A 24,301-nucleotide genomic window follows, 5' to 3' on the forward strand; every position below is an offset into this window, starting at 1 on the left:
AAAAAAAAAAAAAAAGAGCAAGAGCAAGAGCAATTGTTATGCTAGGACTGAGGGGAGCAACAGGGCGAATAATCCACACAATCAGAGGACCAGGGAGGGGAAGGGGATGTGACCTCTGGAGGTGGTCAGGTCTGGATTCAGGAACAGATCGGTGGAGCAGGAGTGGGCATCAGACCCAAAGGAAATTAGTCGAGAAGTTACCAACCAACCTATTGGGTGTGCAGCCTTGCAAGTCAACTCAGCCCTTCTAAGTCCCAATTTTTCTTTAGTAAAATGAGAAACAGCAATACCTAACTCAAAGGCCTAGCGCAAGCACCGTATGTGGTGTGAGAGCCCGCAGGTGAAGCATTGTGCCCGGGGCTCGGAACATTCCACAGCTGTCAGTTATTGCAAACAGGGTGCCAAAGGCACAGCTATGTAGCCCAGAGGCCAAGGATCCATGTTCTTTTTTTTTTTTTTTTAATTTTTTTTTAAATTTATTTATGATAGTCACACAGAGAGAGAGAGAGAGAGAGAGGCAGAGACATAGGCAGAGGGAGAAGCAGGCTCCACGCCTGGGAGCCCGACGTGGGATTCGATCCTGGGTCTCCAGGATCACGCCCTGGGCCAAAGGCAGGCGCCAAGCCGCTGTGCCACCCAGGGATCCCGGATCCATGTTCTTAAGGCCAAACTAGGAGGGCAGATTTTTCCAAGCTCTAGTCACCATCGGAGTGAAAGAGAAGCCCACTAAGTCTATGTGGGCAGATCCCAGGACCAGCCACAATTCGCTTCTTCAGTCATTCGGGAAACAAAATTCACTCCTGCATTAAAGTAGAGAAAGAAACCTAATTACTGTGAAAAATGATAAAAACTTACATCCGTAGGATAATGTTTTATTTTGTAATGAAAATTAGAACAAGTAAATCATCTTTCTATTTGGTTAGGAAAAAAAAAATCACAACCACATGTTGAGGATATAGGGCAAGATGCACAGTACACACCAACACCCCTGCACTGACCTGTAGGTCGTTAGAAGTTCATGCTGACGACGTGGCCGGTGCATCAGTGTGCCCCGGGAGAGACCTACCGGGCCCGCTGTGAGTGACATGCACCTGTTCCCCATGTTCCCCTCGCCTTGCGGCAGTATGACATAGGGGAGATTAGAGGCCGAGAGATTACTTACTTAGAGGGCTATGTTTTTTTGTTAGGATTTTCAATTTTAAGGTTCTCAAAGGCAGGAATCGTATCTTGTTCATGTTCTCTAGGGTATATTTATGGATATCAATTGCCAAATTAAAGAAATCTTGGAAATAAAAGATGTACAGTTATTCGTTGTAATAACCTTAGTTTTCAGGAGACATTTTCTTTCTTCGAAGTGCTATATGATCTTGAGCCAGGTGTTCATATAGCCCAAGGTCAATTTGAGGGCAAGGTTTTTTCAGCTTGCTTCTGGTGGTTCCAAGTAAGGCAAAGAAACTGGACTAGGAATGGGGGATTTGGCCACCTTGGCCCCCACGCTCTCTCTGCTCTGGCACAAGGCTAACCCGTCACTCCATGTGGTAATGGAGGCAGGCAAGCCTGGGAGGCTGGGCGAGGGGAGAGGCTGGGCATCTTCAGACCTCCCTGGAGGCCACTTTCTTTTCAGCCTATTTGTGTTCTTCAGATTCTTTAGAGCTGTGGCTCCAGACCCCCCAAGAAATAGCCTCATAAAGTGCTGGTTAGCACTGGGTATAAGGAGGACTGACGATATTTTCTCCCTTCTCCCTGACACAAACAGTAAATGGCTCTGTCAGGAGATAATATCTAATGCCACATTATTGTATCTTGGAACTCAGATACTATGATCGTTCTTATGTCTAACACACAGCAAGAACACATGGAAACGAAAATAAATGCTTCTAATTAGCAAACGAAAATACATCTGAGCCAAGTGAGTGCTGTCAGCTGTTTAAGAGGCCTCCTTGGCCTCTGGGGCTGCCCATGACAGATCAAACCACCTAAACACATTCTAACCACAAAAGGGATGAGATTTTTCAGACTCTTAGCCACAGAATGGCTTTTTAGTTCACTCTGCAGAAGATTTTTTTCCCTACTTGTAATAAATGAGTTTAAGACGAAATCAAATTTCGATACTTATAAAAAAAATCAGCCAGTACAATTGATAGCACAGTTTAAGGAATGAAACACTTTTGCATGGAAACAATGATTCATGAACTGCTCTTCCCTACAGGAGATGAAGCCATTTGGGCTTTCCTCAGAGATGCTTATATTACTGGCAATGTTTAAAAAAACTTCATTATATAGAGAAAATTCCAGCCTTCAATTTTTCTTCTTGAGAGGGTTCAGTGGTTGCTTTGGTGTATGTGTGTCTCTTGGTGAGTGTGTGTGTGTGTGTGTGCATGCACGCACACACACACACGCGAGTGTTTCATAAAATTAGATTCTAGCAAAGGGAAAGTGCATTTATGCAAAAGCAATTCATCAACCACTTCTGTGCTCAGAATTCACCGAGGTAATTTAGATACTTTAATGGCAAGGTAGTTTAGGTAGGTAGGAGGCGATGTCCCCTCCCCCATCTGACTGCTATGGTAATAGAAAACGTGTGCTCTAAATGAATCTTTTCAGAAAAGTAATTCTAGTTTTAATTATTTATCCACTACCAAATATAAAATATAATTACATAGCCAATGTCCATGGGAGCAAAATCCACAGCCCAGTATAGAATAGGAGAGCTTTCTGCTTTTAGAAATTTTCCATTTAAAAAAGAAGATATTACAAAAATAAGATTAGCCAAATGCAGCTTTTAGTGCTAATCTGATTTTCATGATGTTAGTGTTTAGCAAGAGTCCACTGCTTGCTCAAACACAATGGCTCCAGAATTTGCAGTGTTTTTACCATGGCCTTGACCTTTATGATGTCAGACATATATTACTTCTCTGCTATAATTTACTATTGACATCATGGATTAAATTTGTTGTTTCAGCTAATGTAACTGAGCAAGCAAGGTAGATTGTGAAACCAAAGCCAGCTACTGAAATACGAGGGTTGTCAAGTATAAATTTACAAAAGATATTCAGACTGGGTGTGGAAGACAAAAATAAATGGACAAAGAAGCTGTTTTTGACAGACTGCAAGGGGCTAGAGACTTCAACTTGAACATTGTAAATCCAAATGTCACGAAACACTGCTGCAGAGTGAGAGACACGTCTATTCCTCAGGAATATAAATGGTGATGGGAAACCAAACTTTCAAGACACTGTGCATTTGTGAAAAGTATATCCCTGCTGCCTGGTAACAAACTCACTGATCTCTTCTTCCTCCGCTCCTACCCAGCTTGGAAATCGTTGCAAGTCCCTACCCTAGAACTGGCAATGACCACAAAGCCAGCATTCCTTAGGACACCAATTGGATGAGAAACCCAGGCTATATTCCCTAACGTAAGCTATGACTGGTCTTCCCGTCTCTGACAAATAATGTTTTAACACCAAAATTTGAGTGGCTTGAGAGTGGATAGTGTAACCACTGAAACATTGTGAAGGTGCTCCATCATCAGCACTGCGACTCCAAGGGAAAATAACTGAGCCTCCTCCACGCCTGGTCTCAGAACAATGCCTGGCCTGCCAGGCTGTGTCTGTAGGAGACTGCTCTCGTAGTCAGGCTTTCCTTGTAACCTTCCTACTGTTGTATTTTCCCAGATACCCTGCAAGCTAACAGCATTTCAGAATAACTGAAATCAGAACACAAAAAATGTGGGCTACCAGGATAGATTGATGAGTAGAGAGCAAAAGAACAGAAGACTAGGAAGTAAAATGTTTTCCATATCACAGCTTGTTATTATGGAAAATGCCCATTTGGATTTCTTAATCTAGTCCAGAGTTAGACTAGATCTTATGGATGGTATTCAGTGGTCATGCATTTGGGGCATTTTTAAGAGGATAGAGAGCTTGGGGTTCCTTTTGTTCCTATAAAGTCACTTAATAACCTGTTATCCAGACTTTTCTATGGAACGTTGGAGAATACCATTCATGTCCATGAGTCGAAAATACAATGAGTATTTACTAAATAACACATAGTACTTATGCTGTACTGGGCCTTAAAATTACATAGTCACCATTACAAATAGATTTTGCCCTCAAGCTTCTAGTCCAATATCCATGTGTGTCTATGTGTAAGAGGGAAAAATGCAGATTCTAAGAGCAATTTCAATGTGGGAAAATGAGGACATGAATATATTCTTTGCTTCTGGTCCAAATTATGCCTTTAAATACGCTATTAAAAGCCTCAAATGGGGCCAGACAGTATTTTCAGGTAGATATGAAAAGAAATGACACAGAAAGCTCCTATCTACATCTACTTTGGTTAGCCATGGAGATGCCACGATTGAGAATGGGGTGAACTTCAGAGACCCATCACCATTTTGGGTGTGAGAATCCTGGAAGGAAGATGTGCTACAAACCTGATGCAAAAAAAAGGAACCAAGAGCCCCTTGATCTGACTCCAGATGCAACCTTAGAGACATTGACAACCCCCAAAGGAAGCTCTAACTTGCCTAGACCTCTCGACACCTCTTTACATTAATTTGCAGGTGACTGACCACAGGTTAAAGGGACACCCTCCAGAGCTCCTTCTCTTGGTGTAATTCAGAAGCCCATGGTCCCTTATCTCCTTGATTTTCAGGGCTACGTGGGTGGGAAATTTTATTGTAAAAAGTTGTTGGCTTAATTATTCTTGAAGAAAGTACTCTATTTCTTCATTTAGAAAAATACTTCCTTTGTTTAGGAAAATCAACTTTTACTTTGCCTGACCCTAGCACTTAGTTAACATCCCATGTCCTATTTTCATGAGCTATTTATGTTGGCTTCTAGCCATGTGTATTAATTTATCTCTGTTTTCCCCCAGGCCAGTGATTTTGTTGGGATGTGTTCAGCTACATTAAAAAAAATCAAATACAGTTTAGCCAATATTTTCTCATTTGTCTTAAAGTTCACAAGTAATAATGTTAACAGTTGGTGTGGTCACTTTAAATCATCAAGGGCCAGCCTCCTTCCAGCTCCTTGCTCTGCCGCCTTAACACATGGCTTTCACCCTCCTGGTTTCACAAAGGAAGGAGAAAAAGACAGAGAAGTAGGAAGAAGTGGGGTCTTTTTCAGAAAAGGAAGACTTTCCCAGGAATCCTCTGCAAAACTCTACTTGGTCAAAATTAGGTTACTCTTAACTGCAAACAGGAGTAGAAAACACAGGTGTTGTCTGGGTATGATGCCACCATGAACAAAGAGTAAGAGTCTGTGAGCAAGGAGAAAGGAAAGGATCGGAGATTAAGTACACAGCAGATTGTATGTATATGGAAGCTGCAGCAACACACCTAGTGACTCTGCTACATGTGTTTGTTGAAATGAATTCTAGAAGATGCAAAGACTTTGAGATTGCTCTCAATTTTTCTAACACACACACACACACACACATACGCATACACAGAAAAGCCCTCCATATGTGTTTTTCTGAAGACTGGGAAGATGATAGACTTTCCAGATGCTCCTGTATAAATAGTAAAGTCCTTTGGACATTTTCTTATTTGCAATATGACAAACACACTGGACCTTGAGGAGAAAACTTGGTTTTGGAACTGATTTTGCCATTTTTCCTCCCTGGGCTTCAGTTTTCCAAATGGTTTCCCTGCCATCTTCTACAGCTACAAGTCCATTCTCTACCCAGTAGATACACATATCTCCACTGCTCAAAATCCCTGGATTGAAATCCAAAGTTCTCAGGATCTATCCTCATCTATGTCTCCTACTTCATGGGGTACTACTCTCCCCTTTGCTCATTTCACTTGGTCGCACTGGCCTCCTTTGTTTCATTAACTATGTCAGGTTCTCTGTTGGCCTGTGCTCTTGCTGTTTCTCTGGAATGCTCTTCCCCAAGGTCTTCAGTGACTAACTCCCTCTTATTGTTCAAATCTCAGTTCAGATGTTGCCTCCTAGCAGTGATATCTAAACTACAATTTTCTACCTGAACCCTATTACATCATTTATTATAGAACTTTGTTTTCTCTTTAGAGAATGTACCTTGGCCCTTAACTTGATCATTTATCTGTTTATTGTTTGCCTCTCACTGAGCATGTAAATTTCTTGTGAATAGAGATCTCCTCTATCTTAACCATCATGGGTAATTATGGCATAGTTTCTGTCAAGTACACTTCCAACAAATAGTGTTCAGTGAATGAATGAAGCAAGAGAGTCTCAGACTTGATCTCACAGTTCCCTTCCAACTCTAAAACCCTATGACTTCCATCACCCAGGGCAACTACATGCATGAAATGAGCTTATGTTATGTGAGTGTTGAAGTCAGGAAGCAGTACACTAATGTTAAGGCTATTTTAAAAATAGTGTAATTTAGGGCAATTTGTAAACTGTTAAACAAAAATTGGCTCTTTGAACAGTGTTTACAAAACAAAGCTGGAAATGATAAAAATTAGATCCAGAGCAAATGAACCATTTTGAAAAAAAGTGTTTTCTGAAAAGGTGATATTCTGGAGAATAATACCAACTGAGCAATTTTTTTCCACAGTCACCTCTGTAGAAAGTAATATTCTTCCCCTATCCTATAATATTTGAGGAAGTTCTATTTGCAAGTCATTTCTAAAGGGCAGCAATTTATTTGATATTAGTGACTCTATGACCTGCAGACCCCACTCGGTGAGATCATATATTTCTGTAATATCTGCCAGATATGATATTGCATTGATGTGAGTTCAAGATTACAGAAGACATACCCATTTGAAAACTTTCATTGGCCCAGTTATGTTTCCAGATGGAGTAGAGCAAGAAATGGAACCCAAGAGTCTGCCTAGATGTTCTTTAGTTGTGTGCCAGAATCAGCTGGATCCAGCCAATACTTAGTTTTAATGATAGAACAAGCATGTATTCCCAAGCACTGATTTGAAGCAGTCACCTCACTTCACGTGGGCATTCGTGTCACCTTAGTTTAGGGAACTTTGTTAGGAATACCAGGACTCATGTCATGTCACTCTTCTATATCTAAATAGTCAATGGCTCCTCTATCCCCTATCTCCCTCACTCAGGGCCCCACAACATGGCCCAGTCTAATTCCTAAGCATGTAATCTCTCTGCTCCTATTTGCAACCACTATATTTCATCCAAACTGAATTGAATTTTTCAGAAAACGTCTGATACTTTCTTACCTGTCTGGCTTTGCCCCGCATACCCAATTCTTGAGGTTCCCCTTCCTCAACTCCCATCATCCCCACTATAAAAAAAAATTACCTGTTTCTTAAATCCTACAATCCCCTGCCTGGAAGTCATCTCGCCATCCTCTTTGTATTTAATTATAATAATTATGGTTTACATTTATTGATATCATGCACCAGACACTGTTCTAAATGTTTTTTTGTTTTTTTGTTTGTTTTTTGTTCTAAATGTTTTGTATAGTTTATCCTATAGCCCTCAGATATGAGATAAGTATACGAGATAAGTACTATTGTAATCCCACTTTCCAGATGAGGATGCTCCACCCAGGGGCACGTGGGTGGCTCAGTGGTTGACTGTCTGCCTTTGGCTCAGGTCGTGATCACGGGGTCCTGGGATCAAGTCCCAAGTTGGGCTCCCTATATGGAGCCTGCTTCTCCCTCTGCCTGTGTCTCTGCCTTTATCTCTGTGTCTCTCTGAATGAATGAATGAATAAATAAATAAATAAATAAATAAATAAATAACATCTTTTTTTGAAAAAAAAGAAGATGCTGGACTAAAAAGGAGTTATGAACTATGAATACAATGAGTACATGTGTTGACTCAAGAATAGGCATATGATCTCTAGAGCCAGTGGTATGCATGTGCCAGTTCAAACCAGCTTGAGAGAACCCACGCTAATATCTCCTTCCAACTCTGCATTCAGTGATGTCATATTGGTGGCTTAAAATAGGCTGTAGCAAGAGTATCTACACCATGGAAACAGGCATGAGCTACAAAGCAGTACAGCCCTCATTTTATTCCAGATCAATTGTTAGACATTTACCAGTATAGCACTGTCTGGAGCTCACCTTCTCAACCATTACATCAACCTACCTCACCTATTTGTGTGTTTAAGTATTATTCTTACTAGATTGTGAGTTCCTCCAGGCAAGGGACTATGTCATACTTATTTATATCTCATGCTTTCTGGGCACGCTGCCATCCTTCTCCTCAATAAGTATGTGATACAGTTATTGGAAGGATTCGTAATTCATTGCCAAAGTAGCTAATACCAGTATTTTATTTTGAGATGAAAAAAGTAGTAGTGGCTGTTCTTCTAGTTAAACCAAAAGTGTCCTCACTTTTAAAAATATTATATATTTTACATATTTACGTATTTATTATAAGGGACTGACTCGTGTGATTGAGAAGGCTGAGAAGTCCCAGGATCTTCTGCAGGCTGGAGATCCAGGAAAGTCAGTGGTGGAGTTCCAGCCAAGTCTAAAGGCCTGAGAACCAGGAGAACCTGCAGCATAAGTTCTAATCCAAATCTAAAGGCCTGAGAATGGAAAACTTATCAATAGTGTTTAAGTCCCAGTCTGAAAGCAGAAGATTGATAACTCCACTCAAACAGTCAAGCAGAGAGAGGAAAATGTCTCCTTTTCTCTCTTTTTGTTCTATTCAGCAGAGGCCTGGCCACATTCAGGCAGTCAATCTGCTTTACTCAGTTTAAGGATTCAAATACTAATCTCTTCTCTAAACACACACACACACACACACACACACACACACACACACAGAAAGAGAGAGAGAAATAATCTTTAGCTGGATTACTGGACATGCTGTGGCCCATTCAAGTTGGCAAATAAAATTAACCATTACACTGACCAATAAATAAGAGGGATGCTGGGTAATGACTTGCTTTTCTCTGACCTCCTCGGACCTCTGGGATGGACCCTAAAGCATCTCATCTGATCCCAAGAACTGCACCCTTCAAGAGTCCTCACTGCCAAGCCCTGCTCCGCCCCCCGCAACACCCCTTAGCTCAAACCCCTTAGATAGTGACCCCACCTAGGTCATGTCTGAGATTACTGTGCCTCTAACATTGGGTAGATTAAACTACTGACTTCTCCCAGGAAGGGGCCTGTCTGTAGGCTTCCCATGGTCACTTAGTATCTGTCTACCCCACATGCCCAAACTTGCTCTCCTGCCCCTACTGGGGGCTCGCAGCACACTGCATGACAGGGACAGTGCTTTCTATTGTTTTGTTTTGCTTTCTGACCAATCTTAAGCTCCTTAAAGGCAAATATTGCATTTTTCAAATACTGTCCTGTTGCACTTAGCACAGTGCCCGCCCCAAAGCAAGGATTGTCTGAGAATAAAAGAAATGGCACCATATCAGAAGATAGCCGGTGTTCTGAAAGCCTCGAGAGGCACTTAAAACAATGGAGGAATTTGTGGCAGGAAAACGTCTACCTACAGCAGGAAATGGCATGATCCAGAGGGTTTTACCTTGTTTAATTAACACTCATAATATTTACTGCGTACCAGGCAAGATTCTTTGCACTTTTTAGGATAATAACTCATTTTTAATCTTGAGGAGACAAATAGGTTAAACTACTTGCCTGCAGTCAAACAGCTGAGTTGCACAATCAAGCTGTGTAGCAAAAGAGTCCTACTCTAGACAGGACCTGATGCTGCTTTTGTGAACCAGGCAGTTATGAGGGAAGCCAGCAGTCAGGCCAATGAGCCAGAATCAAGTTTGGGGAACAACTTCAAGACCAGGAGCCAGAGAGGCAGAGTGCTAGGGAGGCTTGGGAGACAGAGCTCTGATTGAGGCAAAGATGCCAGACTGTTCTCACCAAACACATCTTGATGCCAATCTCATTCTCCCTGGAGAATAGAAAGGCAACTGATCCATCCTTGGTATACTGCTTGGTGGCTAGGAACAGGCTCTGGGGGCGGATAGCCCTAGCTCTGGATCCCATTTCCACTGCTCAACAGCTGCTAGGCTTGGACAAATTATTTAGCCTCACTGAGCCTCAGTTTCTACCCTGAGGGATTGTTATAAAGACTGAACTTGGGAAGGACTTACTAAATGTTGGTTAATATTGTTATCACTGTTGTCACTCATCTCAAATCCTCTTTGACTTTATCTGAGCTGATGCAGCAAATATAAAATTTGTAATTGGCTCCTATATTATGTCCGGCCCTGGTTTTGGGCCAAGTATATCTTCATATAAGGAATTTATTAATTCTCAATTTTTGTGCGTGTGCTTACTGTGTGTATGCACCAAGAACTATCTTAGATGCTTAAGAGACAAAGATGAATAAAGCACTTTGTGCATTATGGTAAATAAAAATGTAAAAAGAAAAAAAAGACTTAGAGATCGCTGTAATAAATGGTATCCCAGTGATATAAATAAGAATAATGGGGAACAGAGTGCCAGCTGCTTGGGAGGGGCCTAGAATCTTCGTAGTTGAGCTGAGTCTCGAGGAGTGAGAAAGACCTTCTAGATGGTAGGGAAAGGGGGTGGCTAACATTCCCAAGGAACGTGCAGAGTGAACAAAAACATAGAGGGACAAATTATTTGGCTTGGTTGTGTGTAGGGTTGTAGCAGGAAATGAGTTTGGAAAAGGAGGCAGGCATCAGATCCTGTGGACAGTAGAACAGTGCTGAGGGATTTTAGGTAGAGGAAATGATGGGATTTAATTTGTATTTTAGAAAGATTATTCTGGCAATAGTTTTAAAAATTGATTAATAACATAATCTCACCTTCAGTAAAAGCTTTAGTGATTTGCATATGCCAATCACAACATTTTGCCCCAACCATGAATCTCCTGTACTCTAAATTCCTTAATATTTTTATGTTAGCTGCCTTTTTTTCCTCAAAATTATTATCACAAGCTTAAGTGGAAAGTCAGTGTTATTTGTCTTAAAAGTGAATAAAATGGAAGGAATATTAACAAAACAGTATTACAAAATTCAATCTAGGTATTTTCCAAAAGTATTGAGTTCTAAAGGCTTCTAATTTTGCTTTTAATGCTTTCAAAGTAGCTTTGCTAGGATGCTCCCCCAGAAAAGTTGTAGTGGGCAGAGAGATGGGTAAAGTAGAGTCAAGGGAGTTAAATAAGCTGCAAGTATAAAGTGGGAAAAGTAGAAATAAAGAAGGCAGAGGTAAAAAGACAGTTCAAGGCATGGGGGGTAAGGGATAGGAGATTTTCACATGGACTATATTTTCACACACCTCTGAACCTTTGCTTATGTTGAAATATCCATCCCAAACCCTCCAGTGCCCTCTTTCTCTCACCCAAATTACTGTTCTCTCCCACTTGTTTCCACAAAATTGTTTTTGTAGTTGGTACATCTCTGTAGTCCTTGACAGTGACGTTGTGTGCTGCAAAGCTTTGTATTTTGAAGGCTTTGGCAGTTGCCTACAGTGAGTGTGGAAAATGTTAAGTTGGAAAAAAAATAACAACAACAACAAAAAAAAAAGAAAAAAATAACAAGTGTCAGATGGATGTTAAGGATATACTAGCACCAACATAAGACTTTTTCTTGATCCAATTAGATAAACTGGGCAAAGAACAGAAAAGACAGTAACTGTCTAATCACATGATCCATGTTATGAGCCCAAATTGCTTGGAAGCATCTTACACTTTGGGAAAACATGAATTAGAGTAGAGGATTTATAACTTTTTTCATCAGGACCTATAGAAGAAATACATTTTATGTCTAGAACCAATAAGAATAGGAGCATGGGTGCTCACGCACATTCACACACACACACACACACCACTGGAGGAAAGAGCATCAGTAGTCACCCCTACTCTGTGCAGTGTGCTGCAGTATGCTTTATCCCATCCTGTTGTCTTTCCTTTTCTTCTTCTTTTTAAATGGTGATGGGGAGATGCTAAATTGATGTCACCATCCACTAGTGGCTTGTGAAAAATCTCATACTTTGAATATCTCTGAATTAAGGGAAGATGGGCTGGAGTTAAGAAAACCACAGATAAGGGACACCTGGATGGCTCAGTGGTTAAGCGCCTGCCTTTGGCTCAGGGCATGATCCTGGAGTCCTGGGATCGAGTCCCACATCGGGCTCCCTGCATGGAGCCTGCTTCTCCCTCTGCCTATGTCTCTCCCTCTCTCTCTCTCTGTGACTATCATAAATAAATAAAAAAAAAATTAAAAAAAATAAATAAAATCTTAAAAAGAAAACACAGATAAGGCTATTGTAACCATTTATGCGAGAAATGGTGGGTCCTACTGGATGCTAGTGGCAATAGAAATGTATTAGAAGTGAAATTGATGGTGTGATTATACTCACCTTTAAAAAGCTGTAACAGGGCAGCCTGGGTGGCTCAGCGGTTTAGCGCCTGCCCCTGGCCCAGGGCCTGATCCTGGAGTCCCAGATTCGAGTCCCACATCGGGCTCCCTGCATGGAGCCTGCTTCTCCCTCTGCCTGCGTCTCTGCCTCTCTCTCTCTCTCTCCCTGTGTCTCTCATGAATAAATAAATAAATTTTAAATAAATAAATAAATAAAATAAAAAGCTGTAACATTTAACATAGAGGGTGGAATTTATAAGTCCATTTATTATGTGTTAGTTTAATGTGAATCACATTCCCTAGCAATTGGACAACTTTGGGTGACTTTTGAGGGGAAAGTAGAACTTCTGGAAAATGGCTAGTGGCATCAACCTTCCAAAGCAACTCATTTAATATGCAGCAAATCTGACCATGTTGGGCTTTTCTTTCTCTTTTTCTTTTCTTATGTTGGAAAGCATTCTATTTGCAAATTCCATTCACATCATGCTCTTCAAGAAATCTTCAACCGTGGATGCACTTGGGTCTTTAAGTCAATGCAGCGATTGTTGTCTTGGATGATAGCTTATTTTGTAACCCTCTCTCTGGTAGCCAAATGAGTGTGACAGTGATGAAATTAAAATTGTAATTACATTGTGCTCATAGTGTTTGTTCGAGTGAGACTTAATGACTGGGTTCCCTTGAGCAAATTGCAAAATATGAAAACGTTTCAAGGTTTAAAACAAGGAAAAATACATTTTCTTGAATGGCTCCGGAACGGCCACCTCTATTTTTACAAGTGTGGCTATAAAATAAACAATCTTCATCTTTAATTTACGTTGGCTACCACACCAAGATGCTTAGGTGTTAAGAAAGGACTGTACGACGATGCATTTGCCAGACAAAAAGCTTTCCCTGTTATTAATGACTGGTGGTGCCCCAGTGTAATCAAAGGCCACAGCTGCGGTGATATACAGCAGTGACAAACCTCAGGATCTTTCCTTCTCAATGCTAACCTAACAGCCAGCAGCCGAGAACTTCCAGTGCTGTATATCTACAAGATAAATAGCACAAGATATGAATATACGTATTGCTTACAGTCTTGAAAAGTATTGTTATATCCCCCTCCGCAATCATTCTAAATATGACGCAAGTGCATTTTTCACCATTTCAGTACAATGCTTGTTGTTTGTAAATGGCAATAGTTTTCCAGTGGAGATTTAAAACCCTCCAACTCTACCAGTTACTGCAGTCTGATTTGAAAACCGGTGCCTATGCTGCTGATGGTGTCAGTAGAACAGGTTTCCAGAGATTCATTACCCCTTTTACGTTGACAGGCAGCATCAAAAAAGGAATCACTTCAAGAATATACTAGAAATCATTTTTATTTTTACTCCTCGATCATGCCAAGATGATCTAAAGGGAAAACTGAGAGTCACTCATGATATGAATTTGACATGAAGGAATCTGTAAGAAGAATTCACTGGTGTTTTTATTTCCAGCTATTAAGCCATTTTTCCCCTCTCTCTCTCCTGCTTTGAACCTGTGACCAGTAAGTGCCATATTTTGCTTTGTTAGGAGTTCAAGAAATACATTTAATTGGGAGTTATGGCCAAGGTAAAACACAGACTAAATAACCAGCTTGAAAAGAGGTTAGCTTTCTGCACTTACTCAGGTGTGAATTCCTGTGGAAAAATTCTATAATCACTAATCAGGTTTCCATTAAAAATAAAGTGAACAAAACCACTGAATGGACAAAGCAAGGTCTTTTCCCAGATCAATAGCAAAGACACGTCCATGCACACACAGAGGAAGTCGGTGCAGCTCCATGACCTTTTCATGAACTTTCTGGGAGACGGAAAGATCATTCAAAGGGCAGAGGTCAGCATTCATGCTGGTCACAAACAAAAATCAGATTTAACTTCATATGAAGGATTCAGTGCTCTCACCTACTGATGCAAATTAAATACTATTATTGTACATTTTCTTACATTACCTATTGCGGAAGAAACTGCTTTTGTATTTGAAGCACGGATTAACATTTACTTACTAACTCCTATTATTTTGCTATTATTATCAAGCATCACCACATTAAAGTGGAGGTTTAAAAACTGGAAGACCTCAGTTAAGATGGGAATCTTCAGCTCATCAAGAAGAACAGATGCTCAAGATGCCCTCTCTGGGTGCTCCCCACACCAGCCTCAGGACACACAGCACAGAGAGAAGAGCAGGATTCCAGAACCACACTATGACATGAGTTAAGAAGAGAGCTTTAGTTAGAAATAGACTGCAGGGGCGTCTGGGTGGCTCAGACAGTTAAGTGTCTGCCTTTGGCTCAGGTCATGATCTTAGGATCCTGGGATGGAGCCCTGCATCAGGCTCCTTGCTTCCCCCTTCCTCCTGCCCCCCTACCTCTCCTCTTCACTCATGCATTCTCTCTCTCTCTCTCACAAATAAATAAATAAAATCTTTTTTTTTTTTTTTAAGAAAGAGATTGCATAGGCCAAGAGGGGAAATCTGAGTACTGCTTTTCTGTGGACACAGACTCACCACACAGAGAAAGAGACCAGCTCTTAATTTTTGCTCCAAATAGTTCTGTGCAGAAGATGTAACAGTGGGAATAATCAGGAATCAAGAGCATTTTACAAAAGAGTCATGTTTCAAGTAGCCGAGACTCAGATCAGCATCATTGTGAAACCCCAAAACTACACGGATTCCTGGGTGGAAGTTGTCCACACAGAAGTGCCAACTGGTAACATTTCTTGCCAGTGTTCTTCAACAAAGGGGAACCCAAATAGACCAAACTCCTTTAGAATCAGTTAGTGTTAAGGCCCTTTGGGGGGGCTTTGAGAAATCAAGCAAGTATCAGAATATAGGAATTCTACTATTCAGAAAAATTCAGTATCTTAGCTATCAATTAAGAAGGAAAGGCATTTTCAGGGGATCCCTGGGTGTCTCAGTGGTTTAGTGCCTGCCTTTGGCCCAGGGCATGATCCTGGAGTCCCGGGATCGAGTCCCACGTTGGGCTTCCTACATGGAGCCTGCTTCTCCCTCTGCCTGTGTCTCTGCTTCTCTTGCTCTCTGTATCTCTCATGAATAAATAAAAAAAATCTTTAAAAAAAAAAAAAGAAGGAAAGGCATTTTCAGAGAAACTGATGCAACCACTAAAAGTCACAAATGGCTTTGTATCCCGCTATGGATGGTACATGGTAGTTCAAGGTTAGACAGTTCTGGAGCTTTTAATAAATGCACCTGTAACATATAAAGAAATCTGGATACTAATTCTCTTGTGCTCCAACATGTGTCCTAAAGACACTCATTATTCCTACCTGTCTGTGTTCTATTTTCCTGGGTACAGCATTTAATTTTCTTAGTTGACCTATGACGGAAGCAAATTTCAATACATCTTAAATCCATTTCTACCAGTAGTTATGATCTGTGAAACTTTAAATCTCAATATTTTGTGTTAAATTGGAAATTAGCTCTTGGGGAAAAAAGTTTATCTATGTGGGCATGTGGGAAGTAAGCTGGGCCTGGGAGGGTGGATGCATCCTAAAACCTGTAGAACTTGACATTTAGGGAAAAAAATTGGTAGAGGATTCCAGCTTATGCTCTTTGTTTTCCAGAAAAGAGATCAATGCTTGGTGATACAGTTTGTGTGACGGGGTAGGGGAGACCAATGAGAACAGAGGCAGTCCCTGACCATCAGAAGGGACTGTGGGTCTAGTGCTGGGGCAGGAGCCTAAAACTCCTCTGGAGATACAAGCTAAACTCTGGCTGCTGAACTGTGGGAAGGTAGAAGATAGACTGGGGCGGGCCGTTAGCTCAGGTATAGATAACACAGTATCAGACATGGAGTAGCCACTTAGGCCTGGGAGAAAGAAGGTGTTTGGTTAAATACCCAGCTGCCTGGATTAGAATCCTGACTCTAACACCTGCAATATAAATATCCTTGGACAAACTAATTAACTTCTGTAGGGATTTGTTTATTCATCCATATAATGGGCATAATAATAGTAACTTCATAGGACCATATAATCATATGTAATATTACACTGAATGCTTTAAGCGCACTCTTCATCTACCCTCCATGACCCTCTGAGGTAGACACCTTTTATTTTGCATTTTAAAGCTGAAGAAATGAAAAAAAAAATAAAGTTGAGGAAATGGAGGCTCCGGTAGGGTGACAAACTTGCCACCATCTCACATTTGATAAGAGGCAGAGAAGGGACTCGATCCAGGAGGTCCTGCATGGAACCCTGTGGCAACCTCACAGTCTGACCCCAGGAACTATTCTATATTGGTCTTAATGGCTCTGCTTAAATGGCCTCCCACTGAGAGCCATAGTATTTATTTAAAATAAATAAGCTGCTTATAAAAGGACTTAACGTAATGGATTTCTGCCTAGCTTTTTTCCAGAAAGGCTGACTTGTCCAAGCTTATGCAACTAATTAGTGGCAAAATTGCATTAAAAGTTCATCTCCTGGCCCTTAGTGCGCATGCTTTCCACCGCACACACGGCCACGATTACAGCTTTCAAGATGGATTGTAAGACTGCTCTGTGAAGCATGGCATAGTGGATAAAAATGTGGACTCTTGAATTAGAGTGCCTCAACTAGCACCCTGATGCTACTGATGTGTCCTGCGACCTTATAAAAGTTCAATGACTTCTCTGTGCTCATCTGGAAAATGGGGCTGATAATAATAATATGACCTATTTCCTCCAGGCCATGGTGAAGACTAAGGGAGGAATACATGTAGAACAGTTAAAACAATGCCTGGGACACTAAAACCACTCAGTAAATGGTAGCTGCTACTATTTTTCATTCAAGCACGTAGCCCCCGTGTAATCAGATCAAGAACTGAATTTCACAAATTTTGCCTTGTACTTTCCAGAAAAATGCTGGGTCAAGAGGACTACAGTTGGTACATGGTGGACTGAAGTACTAAATTAGAAGGATAGAGGGTTATATAAAGTCTCCTGAAGAGGAATGGTTAAGCCTTAGTTCTGAAATCAGATAATACTTCAAAGAATCTTGGTAACTTTATAGAGAAGGAGGTCTGAGAAAGCATTATAGTTGAAAAAGGAAAAAAAATTAGAGGGGAGCCTTGAAAGCATACCATACCCCGGTGATAGTAAATTTTACTGAGGGAAGGTTTGGGATTGCAAGAATCATGATATTATTCAGATCAGAAATAGAGAGCAAACTCAGCTAAATATAATTTGTGTGAAACATTTTAAATGTCAATTTTTAAGAGGAAATATAATATGGAACATAATATAAATGTGTATTGGAATGAATGGAGAATTATAATTAACCTGAAATAAATATTAAGCCCAATTCTGGGGGAAGAAGGCATAAAGATTTAAAAAATCTATTTCCCTTTCATCGACTTCCATAAAATTTTTTTTTTTAATTCTTCACAGAGCACAGCGAGTACATTTCTGCCTCTTCTCCCTTTTAATGTGTTCAACTTGGTTTTAAGCACGCATCAGAAAGCAGCTTACAATGAAAGCCTTTTGTCGTCTGTAGACAGAAATGTCAGAAGCTGAGCCCTGGCCAATACAAGGTATAAAAGAATTCCCCTTGATGCCATCTGTCCTTCAAGGTCAAGCCCTGCACAGCTGCATGCTCAGGATGGCCTAGGATCACCTGGGCAACCTCTGGGTGATGCTCATATTTGAGATGTGACCTAACATGGGGAAGAAAGTGGAGAAACGGCAACATGATATTTAACAGATTCTGGTCTGAGTGATCACACATTTGGCTTCCTGCAAGGCATAAATCCATTATCTTCAAAACTGGCCTACTTACATTGCTGGCATTCCTCCTAAACAGCTGCGAATGATAAGCCTTACTCTACATAATTTTCTTTAAAGTACCTTAGAGATATGATTAACCATATATATATATGATGGACCCTTATTTTCCTTGTTTCCATGTGAAAGCTCCAGAGATTTCAGTGACCTCCTCCATTTTTTTAACTGACTCTGAGTCCTTCAAAGCTGCCTCATTCTACAGAGATTCAGATTCCAATAATGAGACCATATCTTAAAGAATAAACTTTTTAAAAATTACAGGACTAGATCACACATTATAATCCACCATTCTATTGTAACTCACGTAGAGAATTTTTCCCCCCTACAACATTCTATTAAACAAAGTGACATTAACCAAGAGCTTCTAGAATAAGAAATGCATTGGCACTGGTTTCTTGCAGTGCTTGAATAAGGTCAGCAAATATTGAGACCTTGGACCTTAGATAAAATTGTTTTCAGAGCTTTTGGGTAAAAAAAAAATCCATCCATCCATCCATCCATCCATCCATCAAATGGAGCTCTCCTTTTCCAATCTACTAAATAATCCTAGAGTCATAATCATGCAATTTGGAGGGGTCTATGGTAGTGTGCTGAAGCCAAGTTATGACTGGTTGGCAGAGTCAACTGTGTATATCTCTTCCCACCTCGGGTTTGGTAGCTTCAGATTAGGGATGGTGGAAGTATTTACACTTTGGACAGTGGCAAAATCTTCTCTCTTCTACCATTCCAGGAGCTTGTTGCTTAGTATTTACCAAGCACCACAGGCCATGGATTCAACCCAGGACTGTAAAGCTGGGGAAGGTTATTTCTGCGGACACCAGGCATTGAGATACATTAGGTACTCGAATAGTGTCTATTATGCTCATGCCTTAAAATGGTTGTGAATGGATGATGTGATCCTGCGAAGAAAAACTACAAAAGATTATGCTTGTTAGTTGAGTTTGTTTTAAACTAACTTCTATGAAATATAAAAACTACTATTAGGGAAGATAAAATGAACCTCACATGGCCATGGCTGACAATAGGATTTTGTAGAAATGTGGAAAAGTTGAGAGTGATGAATCTTCTGAAAATAGCCTTTTTTAAAAATAAAAAAAAATCTCTCTATATATGTGTTTGTTCCTTTTTTTCCTCTAAAGAAAAAAAGTACCTCATACATTAAAAAAACAATGACGACAAGAATCTTTCCATATGTTTTACATTAATGAAGCAACTTCCTCTCTGGAAAAAGATTGTTAAATAAAGTGGATTTAACTTTGACTCATCATTAGCCCTATCTCCTTCCCTGTTCTGGGATTCTTGACTCTCAGTACTACACATCCTTCCAGGAGAGTCTAGTAGTAAAATCATGGTCAGAGTTTAGCTTTTATTGATTCTGAAAGAACAATATAACAAGATACTGACAATAATAAACAGATACGAAGTTGTTTCAGCCTGGAAACAATTGCAGCCATATAACCCTTGGTGGCCTCTTTTGTATGAACTGTTATTTTTCTCTTCACAATGACTAACATGGGAACGATCATCCATCCAATCCACCAGGTTCTACTTTGCTCAGGAAATGGTTAAACTACTGCAGGTCAGCCCTCCAACCTCATGGAAATGCTTTGATTTGTCTCCCACACAAAACCAATTTGAGTCATTTATTTTACTAACAACTCCCAACAGAATCAAGGCACTGCACAAAGTCTCCTTTTAAGAAAAATTTACCCGCACACATATGTGACTTTGCCAAGAAAGTTTCCTCTGGAAAAGACACAGATTTCAGGCACTTCAACAAAGTGTCTATGGAGCTTTTATTTAATATCGAGGAATTGCACCATTTTGGCTTTTTTTTTTTTTAAAGCAGCTTCACAATTCCAATCTAGTTTAATTTGATGCTGTTTCTGACATAGAAAATAAAAGTTTGACTCAGGAATTCTCTGGGGCAAACAATTCAAATGTAATATTACTCCAAGGACTCGTAGCCACAGAATTGGAGGATGTAGGACCCTGACTCTTGAGTCTTGTGGTATCCAGTCAGTCAACAAATACATATCCGGTGTCCTCTGGATACGTGATTTTGTAATTAGTGTTTGTATAAGTGATTCTTGTTTAAACATCGCATATATTTCTATATCCCATCTTCCAAAACAGACTTTCCAAGGGAAAGAAAATCAAACAGTTAAAAATATACTTCTCAAATAACAGCTCCTGTTCCAAAATGGGTGATTCATAATTGAGTCAGCTTCTCCCTCTCAAAGGTCACCATTGGAACAGCCAGGAGGGAGGGTGACATTCTCCTGTGACACCACGGCCCCTCCAGGGTCATCCTGCAGCTACCAAGCCACTGGCTTCATACCACATACACCTGAGTGAGCAAGATCTTGGGTGACGATTGAGTAAAGGAGAAGAAAAGGAAAAGAGAAAGAGGACCGAGAAGTTGCTTTGATGAAAATAGAATCTCTCCTTTGTGTTCCAGTTTCAAAGTGAACCAAGTTCTGCACATGCCACTCTCAAACTGTAAGCCTTAGGAACACCAGCCTGCATCAAGTCGTTAACCTTTTAGGACCTACTCAAAGCAGTGTAGTGTGACTTTATTAATGAATGCTTTAATGTGGTCTATAAAAGCTAACAAACACAGACACTTATTATGATTCATCAAATTTAATATTCCATCAAACCTTTCTGTTTAAAAACCAATGATTTTTTTTAAATACTAAAATCTCAAAATGGAAGTCCCTCACTCCAATGAAATTTAATGCATCAAAAAATAAAAACCATAAGAATTTAATACTGGTTGAAATTTTGAATAAACAATCAAAGTAATAAATGCTGTGCAACATTAATTAATAACTTCAGAAAATATTTTATTAAAACCATAGACAACCAAGAGATGTGGTCCTCAAAAACAGACTTGCTGTTTAAGGCACACATTGTCTGCTGTGTTGCTAGGAGGCAAAAGACCCTATTGTAAAACAGCTGGGTCTCTTGCTTCAGGCAAAGACAAATTCTACAGTCAAAACACTTAATGAGAAACTTCTAGAATTTTTGCACTATTGTACTCAATGACCTTTATATTTTGGAAACCCATACTTATGTGCTTGACTTTCTCTGTAAGATCCCTTTTGGTGTAATCTTGGTATATAGTTTCTCATTGATATTTTATAAACTGGAAGAGCTCACCTTGCTTGCATTCAGTATTCATCTACAAAAATTCTTGGGCAAAGTTTTCAAAATGTTAGTTTGCTTTACAGATACCTTCTTCATGTTTTTCTTTTTTCAATGTTTGTGTACTGTGGCATTTATCAGAAGGAAAATGAAAAGGAGAACTTTGGTGGTCTGATCTGGTCCCACTTGATTTTTGTATTTAAAATCTAGTTCACGAAAAAAAAATAAATAAATAAATAAAATAAAATAAAATCTAGTTCACGGTCAATGCCTGGTATGAGCCAAAAATTAGTAGTTTCAGGGAAACGCTGTTCCAGGTCCTGAGAACCCTTTGTGGACAAAGAAAGGGGCCTATAAATTATGCCACCAGGACAATCTGCCATGTCATCAAAGAAAAATCCAAGTTGGATTATTATCTTTTTCTCTTCAAATCATCCTGTAGATGGCTTAAGTGCTTTGCAAACTTTATTCCTCTTTATCTGGTTGTCAGATAGGTTATCTCTCATTTTACTAATGAAAGATCAGACTCAGTGAAGTTAAGTGATGAGCTAAGGCTCCAATAGAACTAAATCAAGAGGCTGACATCAGGATCTTTCCATCATTAAGAATGCCATCCATTTCCTTAGTGAAAGGAACTACAGGGAAAGAAGGGAAACTGAGTAGGGAAAAATTAGAGAGGAAGACAAATAATGAGAGTCCTAACTCTGGGAACCAGAGTTGCAGAAGGAGAGGAGGGAGGGGATATGGGGTTACTGGGTGATGGGCACTAAGGAGGGTACTTAATGGGATGAGCACTGGGTGTTATACTATATGTTGGTAAATTGGATTTAAATTTTTTTTTTTTAAAAAAAGAATGCCATTTCTTATCTCCTAGGACAGAGAATGCCAAGTTATGTGAATTTTACCCAGTTCAGTTAATTTCTCTCACACTGTACATAGTACACAGTTCTCAAGCACACTCCAAAACAGAAAAAAAAAAAGTGCATGTTCATAAGATTTTTTAGAATGATAGAATCTAGGAGATATTTTAAATGACGTGGGAAGTGAAAAGCTACTATGTTTCTACTATGAAGTGTGAATAATTCACTCACATTGTCTGAGATTTCTGTGGCAAACTGACTCATGGATAATAGGGTAATTATAAAAAAATAGTGCCCATGTGACAAAAAGTAGGTGAGTTTTTAACTTTCAGCTCTATGTCAATCCACCTTTGAAATAAATGAGAAGAATACATTTTTAGTAAGAATCAGACTCATGTACAGGGAGAGAATTTTGATGATTCAAAATCACAGAAGTTATTTAGCCAAGACTTTCAACCATTCATCTTAGAAATGAAGATGCTAAGTTCCAAGAGGTTAGACAACTTAACTTCTACAACCTTAATCAGGGCCACAGTTGACATGATCAAGTTCATCTGTATCACTGCAACTATAACTTGGGCCTCAGTGAGGAGAAAGAGTTGTACTAGTTATATTCTGAGTTCCCTTCCAGCTATAGAGTCCGGCTAGTCATTACCTCTTTTCAGGAAATATCCAGGTCCTGTGTTTCCCATTTGATGCTCTATTCATCCTTATTGCATTTTTGAGCATTAGGAGACAGATGTAGAATAATGTGTAAGGTACATCACAAGCCACATTATTGTGAACTCTTGGGTTTGCTGGTGGGACTTGTTGGTGGAGGGGTCAAGGTCATCCTAGAAATTTAGATGGTAGCTTTGATATCTTTATAGGGAATAAGAGGACCAAGGGCTGGTCCAAGGGAGCAGCCATTGGAAGGCACTGTAAGAGCCTGGGTGATAGAGTGAGGTGAGAGCCTGGATGTGTGGCGGCCCTGACTATGGAGCAAATGTTCACCCTCAGTTTCCCACTTATCCTGTATGAGCCCTTGCTACTCTGGCCCCATCCGCATCTACAGCTGTGACGGTTGGCTAGGAACATGGTAGTGGAGAAGGATGAGAGTTGTAGACGACTCTGCTTCAGGGGCTGACAGAGCGTGTTCTCAGGGCACTGGGGGCCCTCACAGAATGTCCTGTAACATGCTGCTTTAGGAATCAGCAACCCAAAGGCCTGGAGTTTAATTTCGCCCTCATTTAATACAGCACTGTGCTGAGTCCTGCAGATTCTACAGTGAGCAAAAACCCAACAAGGTCACTATAGTCTGGTCACATGTCTCTACTGGGCAAAGTTGCCTCATATAATAAACTCATTCAGAGTGGATTTCAGCACAGCGTCAGACTCTTTTAGGAGTGTTTTGTCATGAGCTCATCTCTATCCAGTTCCCCAGAACTGTCTACCCCCTTTGACCTCTATGTTCCAGAAATAGTGAATTAGTAACTATTCTCCAAAACCCCCATAATCTCTCTCATCTATACATCTTCGCACTTACTTTTCTTTCTCACTAGAATTGTCTTCCCACTACCTCTTTCCTTGTTAATCACTTTGATTCTCTTCTTAGATAGCCAGGAATCTTTTTTTTTTTTTTTCCTCCAACCCCATCCCAGGTTGAACTGGGTGTGTTCCCATGGCACCTTATACCTCTCCTATCAGAGCTTTAAATTGAACTGTGTGTGTTCCCATGGCACCTTATACCTCTCCTATCAGAGCTTTAAATTGCCTTTTGCTTGGCTGTCACCTCCACTGGGCTCTAAACTCCATGAACATAATGTCCCTGGTGGGTTTTATATACCAGCACTAGCTGGCTATTATTTTATATTATTTTATATTATTTATATATTTTATAATTATAAATATTTTATATGCCAGCACTAGCACAGACTCTGGCCACAGGGTCCACAGGTATACTGCATTTCAATTTAATTGTTTTCCTTTGTAATTCTGTCTTCTTTTTGGAATGATTTTTAAAACATTACTCTGAGAAGGCATCTGTAGGCTTCATCTGGCTGCTGAAGGAGCCTGTGGCATAAAAAATTTTAAGAACATCTGCTGAATGCTCAATAAGTATATGATGAATGATGAGTTAGACAAATAATGGGTGAAATAAAGTAAATTAAATGAGAGAAAATTCCCTACGATCCAGCAAGGAAAGAAGGTGTGACACCAGGTCTGGGAGTTGTGAGAA

At 40.0% G+C, this 24,301-nt stretch overlaps 1 long non-coding RNA gene across 3 annotated transcripts in view; it reads right to left on the minus strand.

Moving 5' to 3' along the window:
• Positions 1–523: 523 nt before the first annotated feature.
• The window catches only part of LOC140624602 (uncharacterized), a 40,666-nt gene continuing 16,888 nt past the window's right edge, over positions 524–24,301 (minus strand). Inside the window, exon 3 of one of the 3 annotated variants that reach the window (XR_012024072.1) lies at positions 524–800. This is a non-coding gene — a long non-coding RNA (uncharacterized lncRNA). Of the gene's footprint in view, positions 801–12,523; positions 13,307–24,023; positions 24,136–24,301 lie in introns of those variants that run through there. The other 2 variants (XR_012024071.1, XR_012024073.1) reach the window with 2 other exon arrangements.

The sequence above is a fragment of the Canis lupus genome, chromosome 34, assembly GCF_048164855.1.
Source record: "Canis lupus baileyi chromosome 34, mCanLup2.hap1, whole genome shotgun sequence".
In the NCBI taxonomy this organism is placed as follows: Eukaryota; Metazoa; Chordata; class Mammalia; order Carnivora; family Canidae; genus Canis; species Canis lupus.